This window comes from Aulonocara stuartgranti, assembly GCF_965226115.1.
Source record: "Aulonocara stuartgranti genome assembly, chromosome: 9".
NCBI classification, from domain to species: Eukaryota; Metazoa; Chordata; class Actinopteri; order Cichliformes; family Cichlidae; genus Aulonocara; species Aulonocara stuartgranti.
In genome coordinates this window covers 32,574,849-32,597,748 of record NC_138960.1, presented here as the reverse complement: position 1 = coordinate 32,597,748, position 22,900 = coordinate 32,574,849, and the positions used below count along the sequence as shown (strand labels likewise).

General features: G+C 41.4%; 2 protein-coding genes across 7 annotated transcripts in view; one reads left to right on the top strand and one right to left on the bottom strand.

Annotated features, from left to right (window-relative positions):
* The window catches only part of LOC309713968 (uncharacterized protein), a 138,763-nt gene that overhangs the window by 25,922 nt on the left and 89,941 nt on the right, over window positions 1–22,900 (top strand). The window lies entirely within an intron of this gene.
* Window positions 1–22,900, bottom strand: part of LOC309713963 (uncharacterized protein) — a gene marked incomplete at its 3' end in the record, with an annotated part of 42,687 nt that overhangs the window by 5,559 nt on the left and 14,228 nt on the right. Inside the window, exon 1 of one of the 6 annotated variants that reach the window (XM_082545960.1) lies at window positions 4,028–4,045. The exons of 1 other annotated variant lie outside the window; for it this stretch is intronic. Of the gene's footprint in view, window positions 1–960; window positions 1,311–3,051; window positions 3,069–3,692; window positions 3,729–4,027; window positions 4,046–22,900 lie in introns of those variants that run through there. 4 more of the 6 variants (XM_082545959.1, XM_082545962.1, XM_082545963.1 and 1 more) reach the window with 4 other exon arrangements.

The window sequence follows — 22,900 nt, the reverse complement described above, 5'->3', positions numbered from 1 at the left end:
TCAGTTTTTGGCAGCGACTTTTATATAACCTTTATTTATGCAGTAAAAAAAATCTCATTAACATTAAAAATGTATTTTGTAAGAGTAAGTTGCCCAACAGGACAGCAGAAATGTCAGCAAATATTACAGTAGTTCTGTAAAAATATTTTAAGTGGGGATAAAGGACCGGATTGGTTATAATGTAAGTACAAGTTGTAAAGATACTTAAAAAACAGATAATTTTTTAATTCTTTATGTAACCCCTTTGTATCCCCTGTTCACCGAAGTCTATTTACGAACATACGTAAAGATATTACACATAAAAAATACACAGAAACACTGGAAATCAGTTTTTGGCAGACAATCACTTTTTGGCACAACACCGTACAACAGCGGAACACACAAAACAAATCGTCTTACGATATGACAAAAATCACGGACAATCCATAGAAAAGCCGCACCTGACTAAAAGCCGCAGGGTTCAAAGCTTGTGCAAAAAGTAGCGGCTTATAGCCCGACATTTACGGTACTTTCATCTCTGTTTCATTAGTTTTTGTTAACATCTTCCTGTGCATCACTTTACAGCAGCCACACTCATTAAAATGAGACTTTGTAGGAGTTCACTTCCTCTCATGTGTTCATCCACAGCAGCTGGACAATAAAGTTTATTGTGACCCTGATACTGCAGCAGATCGCTCTCATCCATTTCCTGTTATCACTTCAAATAGAAATGAGGCTGTAGAGGTTTGGTGCAGGCAGAAAAACAGCTGCAGGGACAATGAAAAGACTTTTCTGCTCCAACTTCTCCCAGCATGCTGAGCTAATGGTTAGTTGGTGTTTTTCTCCAAACACTCTCTCACTCTTCTCTCAACGTGTTCACAATAAACTGTGAACAGACACCGAGGAGAGCAGCAGAAGACCTCATTCAGGAGCTAAACTCAACATGAACTGAACTCACAGTAAAGTTAGCTCGGTGCTTACCTTTAGATGAGCCCACAAACCGAGAGAAACTCCGCGATGAAGCTGGAACTCTTTCCAAACACAGGAAAGAGATCAGGGAGCAGAGACCCACGTGGTTCACGCTGATCTCAGCTACGATCCAGGAGACAAGGGTGGGCAGATCGATGCAGATATCGATCAGGACGTTGGTAGTGGTTTATGATCGATACTTTACGTTCGTCTCACTCGTCTAAGTTTAGAACTTTACTCTCTTTGGATGAAAAAGCAGCTCTGTCTAGTGATGGGACGTTCTGTATCGAGGCTTCGGAGCGTGTGTCGAGTAATGGAGGGGGCGTTTCCGCGAAGCGCGTATCGAGACTTGCTTCATTTATGGGAGGAGCTGAAAATGATGACGTCCGAAGCCTCGCTGCCCGGCTGTACCACGTGACTGGTTCATGAAGTGGTTCGAACTTTGCCGCGAGATATGACAGCGATATAAACCCCTCAGACTTCAGTCAAAATGTGGGTGTTTGATGGAGAGTTGCGGTTAGTGAGAGTTTGGAGACCGTTTGGAGGTTTATGAGAGTGAGGAGAGAAACTCAGGAGAGAATGGAGCCAGCTAAGAAGAGGAGGATGTCCTCCCCTGTGTGGGAACATTTTGATTTTATTCCTCCCAACAAGGTATGTAAATATCTACAGAAGATGTATTGTCATGATACTGATGGTGCAATACAATTTATGTTAAGCTGTCTTGACTTTTGTACAAGGTGAAGTGTTTGCTATGTGCCAGGGAGCTGGGATATAACAACAACACCTCATCCATGCTTAGGCACTACAGAGCTTTGCATGAGAATAAGAGGAACACCGATTGTGGAGCAAGACCAGGTGAGCCATCAAATGCCATGATAATATAGCATGCAGTAATGTTACTAAATGATATAACAATATTATACAACTGTAATAAGTTACGTGTGTGATATTTATATATGTGCTTTATCTTTATTGTCTTTCCTCAGGAGAACAATCTCAAATAGATGAAGACCTGGTCAGCATGGTGATTGAGGACTCCCAGCCATTTAGCATTGTGGAGGACAAAGGATTCAAAAGATTTGTTAAATCATTAAATCCTAGCTATGTTCTCCCCACTAAAAAGGTCATAAAAGCAGTGAAAATTTAGTTTTTACAGAATAAAATGTGAACAGGCAGGACTGAGGCTCAAAGCCTCAGTGTGTAGCTGTCCATACCTCAACGTTACAAAAGCACAACTACTGTCCACACCCCAACCACACCTCACCTCACAGTAAATGATCATTTCCATTTCAAGCATTTCCAAATAATCATTTCCCATACTGCCAGTATAAATATACACAGTATACTGCATCACTACAACATACATGTTTTACACACTCCTTTTGTTGTTGACATTTACAGGCTGTGTGCAAAATGCCACACTCTTCAAATTCATGCCAGCTATTATTTTTACGTCCAGTAGGTGTCCTGCTAGAGCAAATGAAGCTTCATGAAGCTTCGCGTTGGGGTGAACCAATTGGATGAAAAGCTTCAGTGCTTCATGGGGCTTCATCTGCCCATCACTAGCTCTGTCTGTGCAAACACCGCTTCTTATGCTGCAGACTCACTTTGCTCCACCCCCTTCTTTCTGCCCTGCTGGGATTTGTTACTGTGCTGGCACGTGACTCAGCTACGCACAAAAAACCGCATTTGAGCTGCAGAGAGTAGTGATGGGATTTCCGGCTCTTTCTAGAGAGCCGGCTCTTTCGGCTCGACTCACTAAAAAGAGCCGGCTCTTTCGGCTCCGAACCGGCTCTTCAGGTTGTTTTGTTGCTTTAATTAATTTATCTTTAACAATAATATAAAATTATGCAATTTGAATTACTAATGTAAAAAAAGTGGTTTTATTTATATATGTTTATATATGGCCCCTAGAGACAAAGCACGTACAAACTCTAAAGCATATACAAACTCCAAAACACATTTCTAGCGTTAACTGAACTTCCAAAACAGAGCTACCCAGATCACTTAAATTACACAATTGAAAGCATGTGTGTATTGTTTGTGTATTTATAAACAAGCACTCATATTTATTCAAATAATAAAAAAAAAAAGTTCATTTACCTGTTACTACCACACACCAAATCTGGTTGTTGATACTTCCTGGCTTGTGTAGCCACTAGGTAACAAAAGCTCAACACTGCGCCTAGCATCCTGGAGCACTTCTGTTGTCTTTTGTAGGTGATTCTGAGTTTGCACATGCTTCTGAGTTTTTACGTGTTTTGGAGTTTGTACGTGCTTCGGGGTTTGTAAGTGCGTCTGAGTTTTTACGCGTTTTGGAGTTTTTCCGTGCTTTGGAGTTTTTACGTGTTTTGGAGTTTTTACGCGTTTTGGAGTTTTTACGTGCTTCAGGGTTTGTACATGCTTAGGAGTTTGTATGTGTTTTGGAGTTTGTACGTGCTTTTTCTCTAAGGGCCACCATAAATATACTTTATTTATTCATTCCACATAAAATGTAATAAATAAAGCATATAATACAAAAAACAATTATTTACATTGTAAACTTTTAACTATTTAAATTTTCAGCTTTTTCTTTTTAAACAAATTTAACATGAAACAACACAAAACACTGCAAACCACAACATAATTAAATATAAATTAAAATATTAAAACAAAAAGAAGATGCACATTCTCTCTCATATGGGCCTGCATGATTTCTGAATCCTTTATCATCTGCAACTGAAAATAGTGGATGATTACTATACCTTTCTAATGTGACGTTGTTGTCCCTCGCTCTCTTTCTCTCTGGCTCTGTTCCTGTGCTACTGCGAGTGTAACTAACGCCCCCCCCCCCCCTCTTCTGAGCGCAAAGTACAGGCCGCGCGTGTGGAGTTTAGCGGAAAAAAGGGTGAGAGAGAGAGGGTGAGAGAAAGAAAGAAAAACCTCACGGCTCGCGTCGTTCACTTCAAAGAGTCGGCTCTAAGAGCCGTTTCGTTCACGAACGACACATCCCAAGCAGAGAGAAAGAGGAGCATCATGTGGAAATATTTTATGGCTGTAAATGAAAATGCTGGAGAACAGATGGAAGGCTTGTCATCACCTAAAGCCACAGGAGACCACAACAAGCTGCAGAGTTCAGCTTTCAGCTCGTTTGTTTGCAGTGTTGAAAAATAGGCAGCATAGTGGCTCAGGCCTGACAGGAGGACTGGAGGAGCTTGTGCAACCTCAGTCTCTTCCTGTGAGCAGTTTGCATGTTCCCGTATTTCCAGGTTCTCCAAAAGTTGATTCTGTTCATATGGAACGGTACGTCCAGGTAAACAGAATCAACTTTTTGAGTTTTACTTACCTGGATGATTGAGCATGCATCACGATATTTCCGGGTTGTTCTCCGGGTATTTTTCCAGCTGTCCAAAAACTTACGCCATGTAGTGCTTGTATAATCTCCACAGAAATATCAGCCGTTACACTCCTTCTTTAATTAGCATTTCATCCACTTGTAGTGACTGTATTACTCATGTTACATGCAGCTGCACTTCACAGACATTTCCTGAACGAACGCCTCATATGGAAGAAAATAAGAGATGTGAGATGAACAAATACAAGAAAAACTCATCCAAATGACTTCGTGCTCAGTTAACGGCCTGTGAAGAACAAACACATTTCCTTCTTACTAGGAAATATGCAGAATTATATTATACAGCTGACACGACCTCAATATTAAATACTGTGATTTTATATTTTTTCACATCCCAGTTAAAGGCTTTGGCTGAATTTTCGCTTCACACATTTTAATATCAAACTTAGTGTTTGTGTACACCTTGGACATTATAACCTGACTCTGATCAGTGCTGCTCTGACGATCACACTCACATCCATGTAATCATTTAACTGGGATGATCTGGGTTTACTGCACAATGCTGAATGTGTCCTTACAGTACAGGGAATAACTCTGTCTGTGTTCCTGTAGAGAAACTCTGGGTTTGTGTGCTGACGAGCATCACTCACAGTAAGATACAAAGGCTCACTCTTAACTTTCCACACATGTGACAAATTCAAAAAGCTGCTGAAACTTTTATAAAATGATAAACTACGCAGTGTTGTAATCCTTTAGGATGGAACAGCTTTCAGATTTAATTACTCTTAAAAGGTAAAAGTTGTTTTTAAGAGTTTTGCATTTTGGAGAATGTTTAAATAAGTCATACACATGGGAATTACAAAGTCTGTGGCACACCATTAACCTCAAATTTCACTAAACCAGACTCTGAAACAATCTTCTGAATGTTGATGTGTGACTGTCAAGCTTTGGCTCTGTTTTAAAACTCCTCAAGCTGAGTGTTCAGAGGCAAGCCCTCTTGTTGTTCCTCAGTAACACTTTTTTCATCAAACAGAGCAGAAATGAACAGACATGAGCGTCTTTTTTCTCGGCTCTGTGTGCACAGCGATCGACTCCTCTCTGCTAAATCTGTGACAAATAAAAGTGTTAGTGTGTTCTTTTTCAATTGGATTTTACTTTAATCATAACAACAGTCTCCTCAAATCACTTTATATGGTAAGGTAGACCCTACAACAGGATCCCCAATCCCATGACTTCGGTCCAAATCCGGACCCCAAGAGGGTTTTGTCTGAACAGCCAAACAATTTTTCATTTAGTATGTAGTTGGAGATTTTATTCCTGCCATCTGCTGTGGGCAACTCTTGAACAGGCATGATGCAGCCTGTAAAATAAATAAATAAAAATAAACATTTTAAATAGTGCGAAGCAGATTGGGATGTACATGAATGCAGGCGATGATAAGTGCAAAAATGGGACAGATGCAGAGAACACAGTATAGGTCATGTGTTTGTGGTTGGAACAGTCTTATGTTTATTGTTCATGAGTCCAACAGCAGAGGGGAAGAAACTGTTCTTATGGCGACAGGTTCTGGTCCGAATGGACCGGAGCCTCCTGCCTGAGGGGAGCAGGTCAAACCGACTGTGTCCAGGGTGAGAAGGGTCAGCTGTGATCCGAGCTGCACGCCCCAGTGTCCTGGAGGTGCAGAGATGGGAGTCTGCAGCCAATCACCTTCTCAGCAGAGCGTACAACACACTGCAGTCTCTGTTTATAAGTTTGTAAGTGGTGGCGACTCCAGCGTACCACACGGTGATGGAGGAGGTGAGGATGGACTCGATGATTGCAGTGTAGAATTGCATCATCGTCCGTATTGGCAGGTTGAATTTCTTCAGCTGCCTCAGGAAGTACATCCTCTGCTGGGCCTTCTTTATAATTAAGGTGATGGTGGGCACCCACTCACTCCAGGGTGAGGTCAGGAAGCGGAATGAGTCCACAGTGGCGATGAGGGTGTCAGTCAGGATGATGGGGGTAGTGGGGCTGTGTGCTTCCTTAAGTCCACAATAATCTCCACTGTCTTCTGGTTGTTCAGCACCAGGTTGTTGCAGCTGCACCAGGACACCAGACGTTCAATCTCCATCCTGTAGGCAGACTCATCCCTGTCCGAGATGAGTCGATAATGGTGGTGTCATCTTCAAAGTTAATTAGCTTGACCGACTGGTGGTTGGAGGTGCAGCAGTTGGTGTACAGCAGGGGTGGACAACTCCAGGCCTCGAGGGCCAGTGTCCTGAAGATTTTAGATGTGTCCTTGATCCAACACAGCTGATTCAAATGGCTAAATGACCTCCTCAACATTTTTTGTAGTTCTCCAGAGGCCTGGTAATAAACTAATTCTTTGATTCAGGTGTGTTGACCCAGGGTTATATGTAAAACCTGCAGGACATCTGCCCTCGAGGCCTGGAGTTGCCCACCCTGGAGTACGGGGACAAGAGCAGAGGACATTTGGTGGATGACTAAGGTGGAGGACTTGTAGCAGGCAGGAGGAATTGAAAATGCCAGAAAACACTGGGGCCAGCTCATTTGCACAGTGAGGCAGGAGACACACCGTCTGGGCCAGGAGCTTTCTGAGCATTCAGGCTCTTAAACTGCTTCCTCACATCTGCTTCATGAATATGAAGGGTTGTAGTGGGAGAAGGTGGTGTGAAATGCTCTCAGGTGTGGAGTGAGGAGGGAGCTCCTGTGGGTGAGGTCTTTGATGGTGGTGATGGCTTTGTGCTGGTGGGAGTGGGGAGGTGGGGATGTCAAGGCTGCTTGATGGCTCATCAAACCAGCTGTAAAAGTCATTGAGGGTGTTGGCCAACAGCAAGTCATCAGTGGAGTGGGGCTGTGTGCTTCCTGAAGTGAAAATCTGCAATTTAAAGATGAATGGGAAAAAAAAATCACTCACAGCTGACTAATGAACATTTGCATGGATGCTTAAGAGTTGCATTGACCCCATTTCACCCAAAGTTTAAACTTCTAGCTGCAAATGTCCATGAAACTATCTCCCACTGAAATGAAAGCCAGCTCTGTCTTGCAGTATGATTTAAGTTACATTGTGTTAAGTTTGTCAAACATGTTTACTGCACAGTTGAAAGCACCTGTCAATTTTCCTGGATATTTAGTCTTTTTGTGGTGAATTGTTTGTACCTAAATGTTGTCCCGAAAAGTTGATTCTGTTCATCTGGACGTGGCGTTTTCAGTGTTCCGAGTGACTTCTTCAGAGAAGAAAACAGGATAAAAGACATGCTGTGGAAGAGAGCCAGAGATTAATAACAAGTATGATTCAATGCAGAGAGGTCTATAAACCAGTGTTGGTCAAAGTACATGAAAAAAGTAATCAGTAACTAATTACTGATTACTTCACCAAAAAAGCAATCACGTTACGTTACTGATTACTTCTTTTCTTTTCTTCAAATTGTTTTATTTGTTTTCTACAATACAACATCAAATAAACACAGTGGGGGGGGGGGGACAAAAAACAAAAAACAGAAAATACAATGAGATTATACAGAATCGGGCCTCCCATTTTGTACATATTTCAACCATTTCAACCACTAATCTTCAAATGAGTCCGCCTGCCACTTTAGCCTAAAAATTGTTCTTTCCATAACAAAAATAGTATCACATCAATCCACTCATTTATAGTAGGAGTGTCCTCTTTAAGCCAATGGCCTTTTTAGCAGCTACCAACAGCACACTCAACAAATATTTATCCGGTTTGCATAGATTAAGACTCTAAGTTACCTAGGTACAATACTGCAAAATGAAATTGTATTTTCTTTTGAAAGATTGTTTCCAGGACCTTATGTATTTCCTTCAAAGATTGAGCCACACGAGGAAATTCCCAAAAAATGTGGAAATGATTTGCTGCTGCATGTCCACACTGCCTCCAGCATGTTATTTTATGAGAATAATTGGATTTTTGAGCCGGGGTATTAAAATGATGAATTACATTCTTCCAGCTGAATTCCCTCCACGAGGGGGAGGTTGTTACCGACCACTGCTGCCTACAGATCCCATCCCATTCCTCTCCTGTTAGGGATAGATTACTCTCTGTTTCCCATCTTGCTTTAACATATCTTGTATCATGACCTCTTAGATTGGTCAGTGAACAATATCATTTGGAAATAATCTTTCAATAGGGTGCATCTCTATATGCATTCTCAAATATATAAATAATTTCTTCATTCCCAGTTGATAACTGGGGATGTTTTAGTTTTTTTTATTCAGGAAGTCCCTCAGTTGCAAATATCTATAAAAATAATCTTGATTTTGCAACCCAAACTTTTTCTTGAGATCCTGGAAACTCATCACTTTTCCATCTTTCAACAAGATACTGTATGTGGTGAGGCCTTTATTAGCCCATGTTTTAAATGTCGAGTCGGTCTTACTAGGCAAAAAATCTGGTCTATATGCAAACCACCTAAGGAATCCGGCCCTTTGGATTAATTGATACTTTTTAAGTACTCTTTTCCATGTTTTTATTGAGCTTACTATCCAAGGGTTACCCGGGTCTTCCAGGTGTCGTAACTCTGAGGGATCTTGTATCAGTACCCCAACAAGGAAGTTACCTCCCAAGGAAAGTTCCACTTCCTTCCATCTTGAACAGTATCCAGGTTTACACCAGCCCACCAGATTTCTTATTTGGGTTGCCCTATAATAGTCATGTAGGCAAGGGAGGCCTAGTCCTCCTTTATCCTTTGAAAGCTGAAGTGTTTTAAACTTAACTCTTGGCTTTTTACTCGCCCATATAAATCTAGAGAGGATCCAATCCCATTCTGCAAAGTATCTATCAGGGTTTTCTATAGAAATTGTCAGGGTCCTGGGTCCCATGACCCAGCATGTTTAGTTCTTTGTGATTTTTGTATTATTGTACTTGTGTGAGTTATTCTATGGTTTCTAGTTTCGATCCCTTGCCCTTCATGTTTCTCTGTGTACCCTCTGTTCTGTGTAAGTCTGTGTCTGCATGTGTGAGTTTCCCTCTGTGTCTTTCGGTTCTTAGAGTCCTCTACCTTATGGTTTGTCTCTGTGTTTCTTAGTTGCTGTCTCCACCGTGTCTCTATATCATACTTCCTGTTTTACTTTGAAGGTCCGTGTCTTATGTGAATGCGTCCTGCTTTTCTTGTCTCGTCAGTCCTGATTTCTCCCAGCTGTGCCCTCCTGTGTCTCATTCCCCTTGTTACTTCCCAGTGTATTTAAACCCTGTGTTTCTCTGAGTCAGTGTCGCGTTGTCGCTCTTGCTGTGTGGAGCTCCCTGTGAGTTTTAGTTTGTTGTTTCCCAGTTTTAGTTTGTATGTTTTTTTTCCCCCTGCCAGCCAATAAAGCTGTGACTTTGAGTTAACACCTTGAGTCTGAGCGCCTGCATTTTGGGTCCTACTCCTGCCTGCCACACTGCACTCCTTTTTTTTTTTTTTTTTTTCCGTCCCGTTTGGATCTTCAGCCATCAGAATTGTTGTCTTAAGGTCCATTTGATTGACCTTTATTATAATTATGAATTTATTTTATTTTCAGTTGCTACAAACGGGACAGACATGACTGGGGGATAGGACAGGGAGAAAGAATGAAAGAAAGAGAGGGAGAGAAAGAAAACCAAAGGGGAGAAGAGACGGTGAGAAGGGGGGGGGGGGGGGAAGAAAGAAAAAAAACAGAAATAGACTGGAATAAGTATAATATCTTTGGAAGCATTCTCAATTTTATGGTGTCTACTCTAGAAGAGATGCTTAGATAAGGGGTTAATGACCATCTGTTAATATCTACCATAATATATTTTTTAAATGGGGAGTAGTTGATTTCTTCCAAACTGGTAATATCCATTGATAAGTTAATGCCCAAATATTTCATTTTTTTTTTTGTCCCAGCCTAGTTTGTATTTGTTGAGCAATTTTTTTGCGGGGGGGGGGGGGGCTTTCAAAAGTTACTAAGAACTTTCTGTAGGTTTTGATAAGTGAACCAAAACATCATCTGCGAACAAGGCCAATTTCTGCTCACTTCCAACAATATTAATCCCTTTTATTTTATCATTCTGCCTAATCCTTTGAGCCAGCAGCTCTATAGAAATGGCAAATGAGAGTGGACTCAGGGGGCATCCCTGTCTTGCGGACCTTTCAAGCTTAAAAGCAACTGAAAGTTCACCGTTGGTCTTTATTTTTGCAGTTAGACTATTATACAAAGCCCTCAATATTGTAATGATGGATCTGATTACTTATTTTCAAAAGTAATTAATTACTTAGTTACTTTTTAAAAACACAATTTACAACCTGAACGGGTGATAAAGCGATAGATTTTTCAGCCCAATTCTACTATTTCTGCATAATCTATCATACAAAAATGTAATCAAATGGAAAAGTCTCTTTTTAAAACTTGTTTTATTAGTTTTAATCTTTTAACTTTTGCATCAAACAAAAATTAAATTATATGCAACATTCTCTGACTGGAAGAAATTTGTTTAACATTTAAACCTATTTTCTGCACATTCCAGCATATAAAATAAAAAAAAATTTGTGTTTACGCCCAGTCTTTCAAATAGATGCAAGTAAAACACAGCAGAAAATAAATTAAATCAAAGACTAGCGGTCCTGTTGCTCCCTTTTCACCTGTAAAGCAGCGGTCAATGGAATAATCTGCAAATTTCTCTGTGATTTTTCCCATTGCATGGTAGCGCACTTGGTGCTTGCTTGGAAGTTTAGGGTTTTTTTCGCTGTAAAAATAAGTTTTCTTCCCACGAACAATGAACGCTAATGTTTTTGTCACTTTTCATGGAATCAAACTCAAAGGTCAGCACTACCACTCTTTAAACGCTGGATGCTCATACTCTCTCGTGCACTCGATATATTATCCATTGTTGATCTGCACACAGCTTGTAAGTGTCACAGAAATGGCTTATGTATACAGAAGTTTAATAGATTGTTCCAGCAGTTAAAATGTTCTTGCTTGTACATTTCTGTGGTCAATATTGTAAAGGTGTGTTTATCTTGTCACAAAGAACAAGTTTTGTTACACCGCTATTATTGCGAGGTTTGGGCGTGATAATATAGGCTGTGAGCCCACGTTTAATAATCACACTAAGGAGTTCAGCGAGCTATTGGCAAAGCCCTGTTTAGTCTACCAGCTGTACAAGGTATTTGTCATTTGCTATAACTGTATTGTAATATTGTGAAAATTTGTAATGTACGGTGTTCTAATTATTTTATGTTTTAATTTAGAATCCGCAAGACTGTAAAGGTATTCTTCTAGGACCTCCGAAGTGGCAGGCGGCCACGAGGTAAGTTTTTGTTGTTAAAGCACAAGTGTTATTTCTGATAGATTGAAGCACTTAAAGCCTTTGAGTTTTATGTTTATAGTTTTCACGGCGTTCAATAAATGCAGCGAAGCGCCCGTCTTGAAGAAGCTGTGCCTGTGTTGTCATTTTGGAGTTACAGTGAAAACTCGCCCTAGCCAGTGCCGGTGAGAAGCTAATTACGAAGACGGCAGCTGCAGAGAGTGACGGTGAAGTGGAGCGACACAAGAGGGCGCAATTGCATAAGCTCACCATTCTCAAGCAGCCAAGCACAGCAGCAGCAACGTTATACAACTGGAGTAAGGTGTAAATTGTTAAAGGACAGTGTTAAAGGTAGAATAAGAGTGGTTTAAGTCAAGTTTAAAGAGCCACAATAAGTTTCTATAACACATTTGTCAAAGTTTATTTCATTTCTACTGTACTTCAAGGTATGCTTTGTAGTTTGGTGAATAGTTCTGTGTGCTTGCTTAAGGTCAAAGTTTGAGTGAAGTTTACAAGGTCCTTTAAGAAAAGGTGCACTTAAAGTATACAGTAACAGTAACCCCAAAGTAACTTAAGTCACAAATATAAGAAGTATTTGAACTCTGAACACAGTGCGCTCAATGACATTTAACTAGACTCCGAGATCGTTGACAAAGATCTCGAAGAGCACCATGCTGTACCACTTACTGAAGTGGAAGAAAATGATGATGAACAAATTACAGAACTACAGACTGTTTGTAAAAGTGAAAGAGTAAGAACACTAACAGAAAAGGGTAAAGAGCTTCAAGAGAAGAAACTCAAAGGCCTCCAACACAGATATGCCGTTTTTGAAAAAATGGAGATATGAAGCAAGATTGAGCAAAGTAATATTAAGAAATGAAGTTTCCGAGAGTGGATTGAATGAGCTCATCAACAATGTAAATGTTGCTTGCAAAGATGTACAAATCATTTATGAACAAATATGGCAAATACAAACTCCTGATGCAGATGAAAGATGCAAAGTGGATACATGTACATCACTTTCCTCGTTCATTGTCAGAAGAGCTAAAAAACACTTACAAGGAGACCTTGCAGATGGTGATGAAGAGCCATGGCCAGATGTTGGGTCGTGCTTAGGATCTGAAAGTACTAAATCAAGATCACGAAGGTCTAAAAGTGGTTCAAGCCCGTCATACTCACAAATCAATAGAAGCAGAGGCTGAGGCAGCTGTGTGTCAAGAAATATTAGCAGTAATGGAGGATCAAGAAAGGGAAGCAGCTGAACTAAAAAAGTTGGAACTTGAAAACTTAGAAAGGCAACAAGCAATGGAGGAGCAGCGCAGAAAGATTGAACGCTTGGAAGAGGTTAAAAAACTGAATGCTGCAAGAGCTAAAGTAAAGGTTTATGCAGAAGCTGAAAGTATTTCTGAAAGTCGTAGTTTAGTGCGCAGTATCAAAACTGAGAGCGAAACCTCAGCAATCCCTGCTCCACCACAAGTTCCCTCTCAAGCGCCAAATACAACCCAAGCCCATAATGCCACAAGCCCTGCATTTGTTCCACGTACTCCCACAGTCATAAACCAAGCCCAACAAAATCCTGGTGTGCAACCTAAGGGCACCACAGGCCAAGCAGTTAACGCATCAAGTCTGCCATTTATCCCTAAAGCAACACAAGCTGCCGCTTCAGCAACTCATCCACAGCCAAACTTGGATCTAATCAGCATACTAGCAGACGCAATAAGTGCTAATCGTCTTCCAACTCTGGAACCTGCACTGTTCACTGGTGACCCTTTAAAGTTCAAGGACTGGCAGTTGTCATTTGAGACCTTGATTGAAAGAAAAAACATTCCAAAGAACGAAAAGCTCTATTATCTCAGGAAGTATCTTGGTGGACCCGCAAAGAGAGTGGTTGAAGGATTTCTCCTAGTGGGCACAGATGAAGCGTATGATGCAGCTTGGGAAGTGCGGGAAAGGTGCTTTGGAGATCTGTTCACTATAGGAAAATGCTTCAGAGACAAACTTCACAGTTTACTTTACTGCAAAAGAAATGGTCACACACTGGATAAATGCTTCAAATTCACGGAAAAATCAGTCCAGGATCGTATCAAGTTTGTACAAGCAGAAAGGTTGTGTTTTGGATGTTTAAAGGGGGGACATCATTGTAAGAAGTGTGATAAAAGGAACACGTGTGAAAAATGCCAGAAGAAGCATCCCACGTGTGTGCATGATGACAAGTTTGTAGAGCGTAGAAGGATAATGCCTGAAACGAATGATAACTCTCAAGACAAGGGCGAAGGAGATGAACCAGCAACCGCAATCACTAATAGAGTAACTCAAGTAACTTCGAGCACACTGACATCCACCATTCTACCGGTCTGGGTTTCGTCAAAAAAAAAAAAAAAAAAAAATCACCTAGACAGAGAAGTTCTAGTGTATGCCCTCCTCGATTCTCAGAGCGATACATCCTTTATCTTGGATGAAGTGGCCCAGGATCTCGACACAGATAAGAGTAAGGCTCATCTAAGACTATCGACCATGTCCGCCAAGTCAACAGTCATACCATGCGAGAAACTGGTAAATCTTCAAGTTAGAGGCTACAAGCAGGAAAAGAGAATTACATTGCCACTGGTCTATACAAGAGAGTTCATCCCTGTGAACAGATCACACATCCCGACGTCTGAAACTGCTTTGAATTGGCCTCACCTTGAAAAGGCTGGCAGATAGGTTACCTCCAATGCTTGAATGCAAAGTTGGTCTGCTTCTCGGCTATAACTGTCAGCAAGCCCTTCTTCCACGGGAAATTATTGCAGGTGAGGAGAGTCAGCCTTACACACAGCTAACTGATCTCGGCTGGAGCATAGTTGGTTATACATTTCAAGTTCAAAATCACAATGATGATATTGGCATAAGCCACAGAATCATTGTTCGAGAAGTTACTCCTGCAGTACAACAAGCAGTTGAACTCAAGCAAGAAGTGCATTTTGTATGCAGAAGTGAAGGAAGTTGGTCCAGTTGATGTAATAAAGGCTTTGGGATCTGATTTCTCTGAGCATGCAACAGATGACAATCCAGTCTCTCAGGAAGACATTTTGTTCATGTCAAAGGTGACCAAAGGCATAAGGCAAAAGGAAAACGGTCACTATGAAGTCCCATTGCCATTCAAAACCGACAACCCAAATCTTCCAATCAACAAACAATGTGCTGAGCATAGACTGTCTTCGTTGGAACGTCGGCTCAGAAGAGATAAGAAATACTATGAAGATTACGTCAAGTTCATGGACAACATCATAGCCCGTGGAGACGCAGAGAAGGTCCCAGAGCAAGAACTGGATAATGAGGCAGCATGGTATATACACCGCACCATGGGGTCTACCACTCCCACAAACCTGAGAAAATACATGTGGTTTTTGATTGTTCGGCCCATTTCCAGGGGACATCTCTTAACGATCACCTTCTGACTGGACCAGATCTTACCAATGCACTGATTGGAGTGTTATGTCGATTCAGAAAGGGCCCCATCGCCATCATGTGGGATGTGGAGAGGATGTTCCACCAATTCCACGTCACCAAGGAGCATCAAGACTATTTGAGATTTCTTTGGTGGGACAAAGGCGATTTAAACTCTGAGCCTTCAGTGTACAGGATGAGAGTGCATATTGTTTCTCAAGGTAGAAACAGATTCAGCTTAAAAACCTTTCAATGGATCAGAAATCCCAGTTTGCAATTAATACAATACAAAATATTACATAGAGTGCGCTATACTGGTCATAGGATGTTCAAGATGGGCTATACGCCTTCCAACAACTGCTCACACTGTCTAGCAAATACACCGGACAATTACATCCACGCTCTTTGTTTCTGTCCACCAGTTCAGAAGTTTTGGCGTGAGATATGTGAAGACTCATCAAAGTGTCTGACAGCACCTCCGTTCTCGTATTGTGGTGTCGACTGTTTTGGTTCATTCATGGTAAAGGAAGGAAGAAAGGAAGTCAAAAGGTATGGACTATTGTTCACGTGTTTATGTTCACGAGTTGTGCACATTGAAATGCTAGATGACTTATCGACAGATGCCTTCATGAACGCTCTTCAAGTTCTGATAGCCGTAAGAGGTCCTGTCCAGCAATTAAGATGTGACTGTGGCAGCACAAAGTGAGAATAAAGTAAATACTCTTCACAGTTTAAAAGACAACGCCACTCTGGGAATTTCACCCAGAGAATACTGGAAGTAACACTAATCACCAAGAAGGCAGTTAGGTTTGTTATACTCAGTACAGAGACGAGGTTCAATGATAAAACAAGTTGACAATTTATTAATAATCATTTAAAACACCATATAAAAGCACAATCATAAATATCCATGTACAAATATGCTTAAAAAGGTATTCAGAGCTGAGGCTTACCAGTGGAGGGGCAGGGATGCCACGCACAAACTCAAAAGAAACACACCAAGATACAAGTGCAACACAAAATCACACGCTCACACTAATGAACTAAACGAGGCAGGTGTGTACACTCAAAGGATCCCACCACCAAGGCACCCTAGTCTACTCCATGTCGGCACTCCGCATCTGAATAAAGGAACAAAGAAAATTTTAATATATTACAACAAAACTAATGTAGCACCGGGGGATAACCCAACTGCAGGACCACACTGGTGATCTTCAGCTAGAAAAAGGGCCTCCCACCAGTGGCGTAACAAAAATCCAAACTACAAATCAAAACAACAGAAAAACAACGTACAATCTGGATAAAACGTTAAAATCTGGAGCAAACGGAATCGCCGTGTTGCTCCAACTTGCCGCCTGCCCAACTATAAGTTAATCATCCGGTCAATTAATATGTACGCCAGCTGATTCCCATAACCGGCATGCATATGGCCGCTGTCCATGCTGACGTCCACTTTAAAAAGCTGGCAGCAGCAGGAAGAGAAACCTCGCAACGGGAACAGACGGTAAAAGCAAAGCAAAGCAAAGCAGCAGCACTTCAGTTAGCGTAGCGTTGCGTAAAACTAAGGCCCACACTTCCTGCAAAGCATAATAAGTAATTACTATAAAAGAACAATAAAAGGCAGAGATCGTAACAAAATTGAATTACGTACCAAGTAAACCGCGTCATGAAACATGAGCAGAGTGGCTCATAGGAGGCTTCTACAGCTATGACCTAAAAACAATATCTGTTTACCACCAAGTAAGGTAATGTACACACTACAATGAGTAAACACCTACCAGTCGCGATGGAGGCTTCAGAATGATCTCTGCAACACCAAAGGGAAGTCAGGTGACCAAAAAGGAGATCACAGGTAAGCGATCCAGGAATGCTCAAATGGCCACTATTTATACTAGCGCCCCCTAATGCGCCAGGCTGAAAGTGGGTTGAACCAAGGAATAACATTCATCCTGCCACATGACCAAGGGACAAACTTTATGGGCGCCAAAAGAGAATTTTTGGAGCTAATGAAGGATATGGATCAAGAACCACAAAGAGCTATTGGTTGTGAATTTGTGGTGAACGTTCCGGCAGCTAGCCACATGGGGGGCATCTGGGAACATCAAATTCAAACAGTACGAAGTGTACTGACAGCGATGCTGGACAAGTTCTGAAACAGACTCGATACAGCTAGTCTAAGAACACTGCTTTACGAGACAATGGCCATCATTAACAGCAGACCTTGTTGAGTATCTCAACAATCCCTTGGGACCAGAGCCATTAACTCCCAATCACATATTAACGATGAAATCTTCAGTTATTGTTCCACCTCCAGGAGAGTTTTGCAGAGAGGATTTGTACTTGAACAAAAGATAGAAGAGAGTACAATTTCTAGCAAATGAGTTTTGGCAAAGGTGGAGGCGAGAGTATCTGTTAAATTTCCAGCGGCGAAGGAAATGGCAGAACGTCTCACGAAACCTGCGAGTAAATGACATTGTGATACTGCAGGATGATAATGCTCCAAGATGTAAATGGAAACTTGCTCTAATAGTAGAGGCTATAGAGAGCCCAGATGGCAAGGTTCGAAAGGTGAAGCTCAAGACCAGCGAAACTACCTTTGACAGGGGTAAAGCACTGACAAGGCTGATATATCTGGAAAGACCTATTCACAAGGTAGTGACTTTACTGGAGACTGACATGGAAAGTGAACCAGACTTTAATGTTGACACATTAGAAAGTCACATTGCAAACAATGAGTGATTTTGGTGGGAGTGTAAGTGTCACAGAAATGGCTTATGCATAAAGAAGTTTAATAGATGGTTCCAGCAGTTAAAATGTTCTTGCTTGTACATTTCTGTGGTCAATATTGTAAAGGTGTGTTTATCTTGTCACAAAGAACAAGTTTTGTTACACCGCTATTATTGCGAGGTTTGATAATATAGGCTGTGAGCCCACGTTTAATAATCACACTAAGGAGTTCAGCGAGCTATTGGCAAAGCCCTGTTTAGTCTACCAGCTGTACAAGGTATTTGTCATTTGCTATAACTGTATTGTAATATTGTGAAAATTTGTAATGTACGGTGTTCTAATTATTTTATGTTTTAATTTAGAATCCGCAAGACTGTAAAGGTATTCTTCTAGGACCTCTGAAGTGGCAGGCGGCCACGAGGTAAGTTTTTGTTGTTAAAGCACAAGTGTTATTTCTGATAGACTGAAGCACTTAAAGCCTTTGAGTTTTATGTTTATAGTTTTCACGGTGTTCAATAAATGCAGCGAAGCGCCCGTCTTGAAGAAGCTGTGCCTGTGTTGTCATTTTGGGAGTTACACAGCTGTTGCCACGAACGTCGCACTCGCTTACATCACTGTCATGAGACATTCTTGAAAAAAAAAATAAGACGGTTTTAGTAACGCAGTAACGCAGCGTTCCTACGGGAAAGTAACAGTAATCTAATTACCTTTTTTGCAATAGTAATCCCTTACTTTACTGGTTACTTGAAAAAAGTAATCGGATTACAGTAACGCATGCATTACTATCCATCTCTGCTATTAACAAGTAGTGAGAGAGAAAGGTGACTGAGGAAGAAATACTCAATGCATCATGGGAAATTCCCAGCAGCCTCCACCTATTGCAGCATACCTAAGGGAAGATTCAGGGTAACCTGTCTAGCCATAACTACAGTGGTTTGAATTTGAATTTGAATTTATTTATTTAGGACAGTGCATGTTAATGAATACAAATGTAAAAAAAAAAATTACATGAATGTAAACATACCAGATTATAGCCAAGGGCTAATTTCCATCTGGGGCTCAGAATTGATGTAATCCTCCCCCCACCTTCAACCCAAGTATGTGTGGTAGTCACTGCTACCACACAAACATGTCCTGAACCACGCTCACATACTTCTCTGTCACTTCTGACTTCATCATGCAGTACCACAGTGCCTCTTTTTGCACCCTTTCATGTTTTCACTAGATCTACAAAGACAGTGAAGCTCTGACTTTCTCAGGAAATTAAAGCTGAATTCTGTGAAGCCTGATCTCAAGCTTTTTAAGTTTGACGCAGCATCCAGAAGAACTTTTGTTCAGAACCCCCGTTTCTCCCACTGTGTTCAAATGAACCCTGTCAGGGTAATGTCCCATTGGTCTGCCACTTTTCTCACAGGAGGACACTTTGTGGGTCTTTTGATGCCTCAATAGACTTTTGTAATGGATGAAAGCCTTTCCACAGTCACCACATACAAATGATTTAACTCGAGAGTGGGTGCGCTGATGTAATTTTAAGCCAGTCATACGAGTAAAAGCCTTTCCACAGGGACCACATACAAATGATTTAACTCCAGAGTGGGTGCGCTGATGTGAGTTTAAGTTGCTCTTCTGAGTAAAAGACTTTCCACACTGATCACAGACAAATGATTTAACTCCAACATGGATCATATAATGTTTCTTTAAGTCACCTTTCAGAGTATAGCGCTTTTCACACTGATCACAGCTGAATGGTTTCACACCGGTGTGGATCAGCTGATGTGTTTTTAAGTGAGCTTTCTGAGTAAAAGACTTCCCACACTGATCACAGCTGAATGGTTTCACACCGGTGTGGATCAGCTGATGTGATTTGAAGTGAAAAATCTGAGTAAAGGTCTTTCCACACTGATCACAGCTGAATGGTTTCACACCGGTGTGGATCAGCTGATGTCTTTTTAAGTTGCTACTGTGAGTAAAAGACATCCCACACAGATCACAGTTGAAAGCTTTAAATTTCGTGTGGACGAGCTGATGTGATTTTAAGTTGCATCTCAGAGTAAAGGTCTTTCCACACTGATCACAGCTGAATGGTTTCACACTGGTGTGGATCAGCTGATGTGATTTTAAGCTACCAATCTGAGTAAAGGTCTTTCCACACTGGTCACAGCTCAAGCTTCTCTCCTCCCTGTTGGCGCGCTTGCGTCTTCTGGGCTGCTTCATAGCAGGAAAAGTCTTTTCCACAGGGATCGCCGCTGGCTCATCTTTACTTGCTGGTGCTGGATGTTTTTGGTTGATGTCATCCATGTGCTGAGGTTTGGGCCTGCTTTCACTTCTTTCTCCTGTAATGACAAAGAACCCAAACAGTGACATCAGGTCTATATCTTCAGCTCATCCACAAGTGCCCCCTCTTACCTCACAAAGATAAACAGTTTCACCATCTGCCAAACGTCTCAGGTGCCTGGGGACGCTATGCTGTGGTAAACATTTGAAGTGAGTTCATTTTGGGGATAAAAGTAGTAAAAGTTCAACATTGTGAATAAAATATTGGCTCGTATGACTTCAAAGTTTTTTAGTTTTTACTTTGTTCAAATTTGAAGAACATCACACTTACAATGTGCAGTTCAGGTTGTATGTGTGAGAGCTGTACAACCAAATCCACACTGACTCAGATTTCCCTCTGATTAACCACGAGGGTGTCACAGTTATCAAAGTCTGCAGACACTGTCAGCTGCAATCAACACCTTTTATTATAATGCACAGGTGAGTTATAATGCATCTCCACTAGAAGATGGTCCCCTGTTATCTACTTTTTCACAGGCAAGCGTGGGCGAGAGTCTACAGCTTTCTACCCCCCAAGGACACGTAGTCTAATGCCTTTATTTTTCAGGGCCATGTCCACTTAATACTACACTCAGTGTTGGGAAGGTTACTTTTAAAATGTATTCCATTACAGAATACAGAATACATGCCCCAAAATGTATTCTGTAACGTGTTCCGTTACGTTACTCAATGACAGTAACGTATTCTGAATACTTTGGATTACTTAATATATTATCATGCTTTTTACAACAACGTTAATGTACTATTGCTGTGTGATTTATTACTGTTACTGAAGGTCCGCGACGCCGAACCGTAGTAAAGGGACCTCTGACTAAAACGGCGGGGTCCCTGTCGGCTCATAGCCGAAAAATAGCTTTACTTTGTTGTCTGGGTCAACTTTGCTTGCGAGAGACAGAGAGAGGCGTTGAAAGACTGCTCCAACGGAACTTATTGTTTTCGGAGGAAAACACGAACACAGCGTACAGTCGAGTCTTAATAGCTTACTTACAACTGGGCTCGTCAGGCTCTCTTCTTGGCTGAAGTGGTTATTATTATATTTACATGCTTCCAGCTCCCGTTTTTCCTCGATGACAGCTCGTACCTTTCCACTCCCCTTTTTCTCCCTCCTCGCGCTCACAGACCCATAACGTGTATGGCAGTCCATTCTCCCTGCAACACGGACTACACTGCCCATGATGCTACATTCTTTAGAGCTATGCTTGTAGCATTCTGCCTGTTAGCTTAGCACAACAACAACGAAAAGGCGCTCTCTCACCCAGGAAACACACAGTCGCAGAGAGAGAGCGTCGCCCTGTAACCATGGCAACCGTAACGCTGCCTCCTGGAACAACACAACGTAGCTGTCAAACAAAACCCAAACAGTCCTGACCCGCGACAATATGAAACAGGAAAGTACCGCAGTGTAATCCATTTATTTCAACAAAGTAACTGTATTCTGAATACCACCTTTTTAAACGGTAACTGTAACGGAATACAGTTACTCATATTTTGTATTTTAAATACGTAACGGCGGTACATATATTCCGTTACTCCCCAACACGAGGTCATGATCACTCCACAGACATCACCTTCATATGAAGGGAAACAGAGAGTGTAACTCAAATGATAAAACATTAATGTACTGAGGCAGACAAACAGAGAGGCTAAACAGAAGGCAGAAATCAAACCAAAATGAGCTAAGAGAGAGAGACCCTGTAGAAAATGATGAAGTTAAGCAACCAGTGTAGTTATAACTGACTTACTCTGGATCTCCTCTCAGACTCAGGAGGGGGCGAGCGGGCCGGCTTTGTAGTTGGAGTCGGACCAGCAGAGACAATGGGCTCACTGACCTCCACTCCCCAAGTCAGTCACCACGAGGACAAGTTCTTTGTTTAGAGATGATTTAATCCAAGCTCACCAACAACATCACTCAGCTGTCCTCGTCAGAACTGATAAAATAAAAGCAGTTACATTTAGAAACGTCAGTTTACTAAACATAAAAATATTGCTCTTTTAGCCTCGCTCACATGTTCTGTAAAGATTAAATGACTTAAATCATCACGTGGTTTACAAAAACACATTGTTAATCTCAGCAAATAAGTGCGCATCCAGAAATAACTGTTTCATCTCGTTTGACATGGAAACTTAAAATTACAAAGAGACACTGAACGCACCTTCCTACCAGCTGTAACCTAGCAGGAGAACGTACGTTCGTCTTCGCAGCTGCAATACATACTGTAACGTCGGGTTGTGTTGCGTGGTTGAGAGGAGGCGGCAAAACACCTAGCAGGCTAGTCGGAAGAACACACACCCACGCTGGTATCGGTAATCCACGGTGGTTCTTTAATACGCCTTCTTCAACAACCATATAAAAGCCCGGTTGAACGGCTGCGGCTCAACAACATAACGCCCAGCGTTCATACAACCCAAGCGTTGCAAATAAAACAACAAAAAAAAATGTCTGGAGAAGAAAACATAAATCCGTCCTTCGTTAAGCACAAGCGTGAAGGCACGTGACCTCATAATCCCGGAGCGAGAGAGCAGTGGCACAAACTGATGACGCCATCAACCCTCGACTTGGGCGTCTTAAAGGGACACCACACCATAGTGGCTGTTACAATACTTCACAACAAGCCGTTCATCAATTAGATTTAACACGACGCTTCTCCACAATACTTTGATGCGGGTTCTTCAAAAAGTGCCCATTTTTAAAACGGCGGCAAGACACAGCAAAGAGCACAGTACGCACACTCCTCCTTCTTCGTCTTCTTTTTTTTTTTTTTTACAAACCTTTATTTAAACATCATTATACAAAGTAGAATTAAACAGCACTATATTAAAGGTATTGCACAAGCTCGTGGGAAAAAAAACATAAAAAG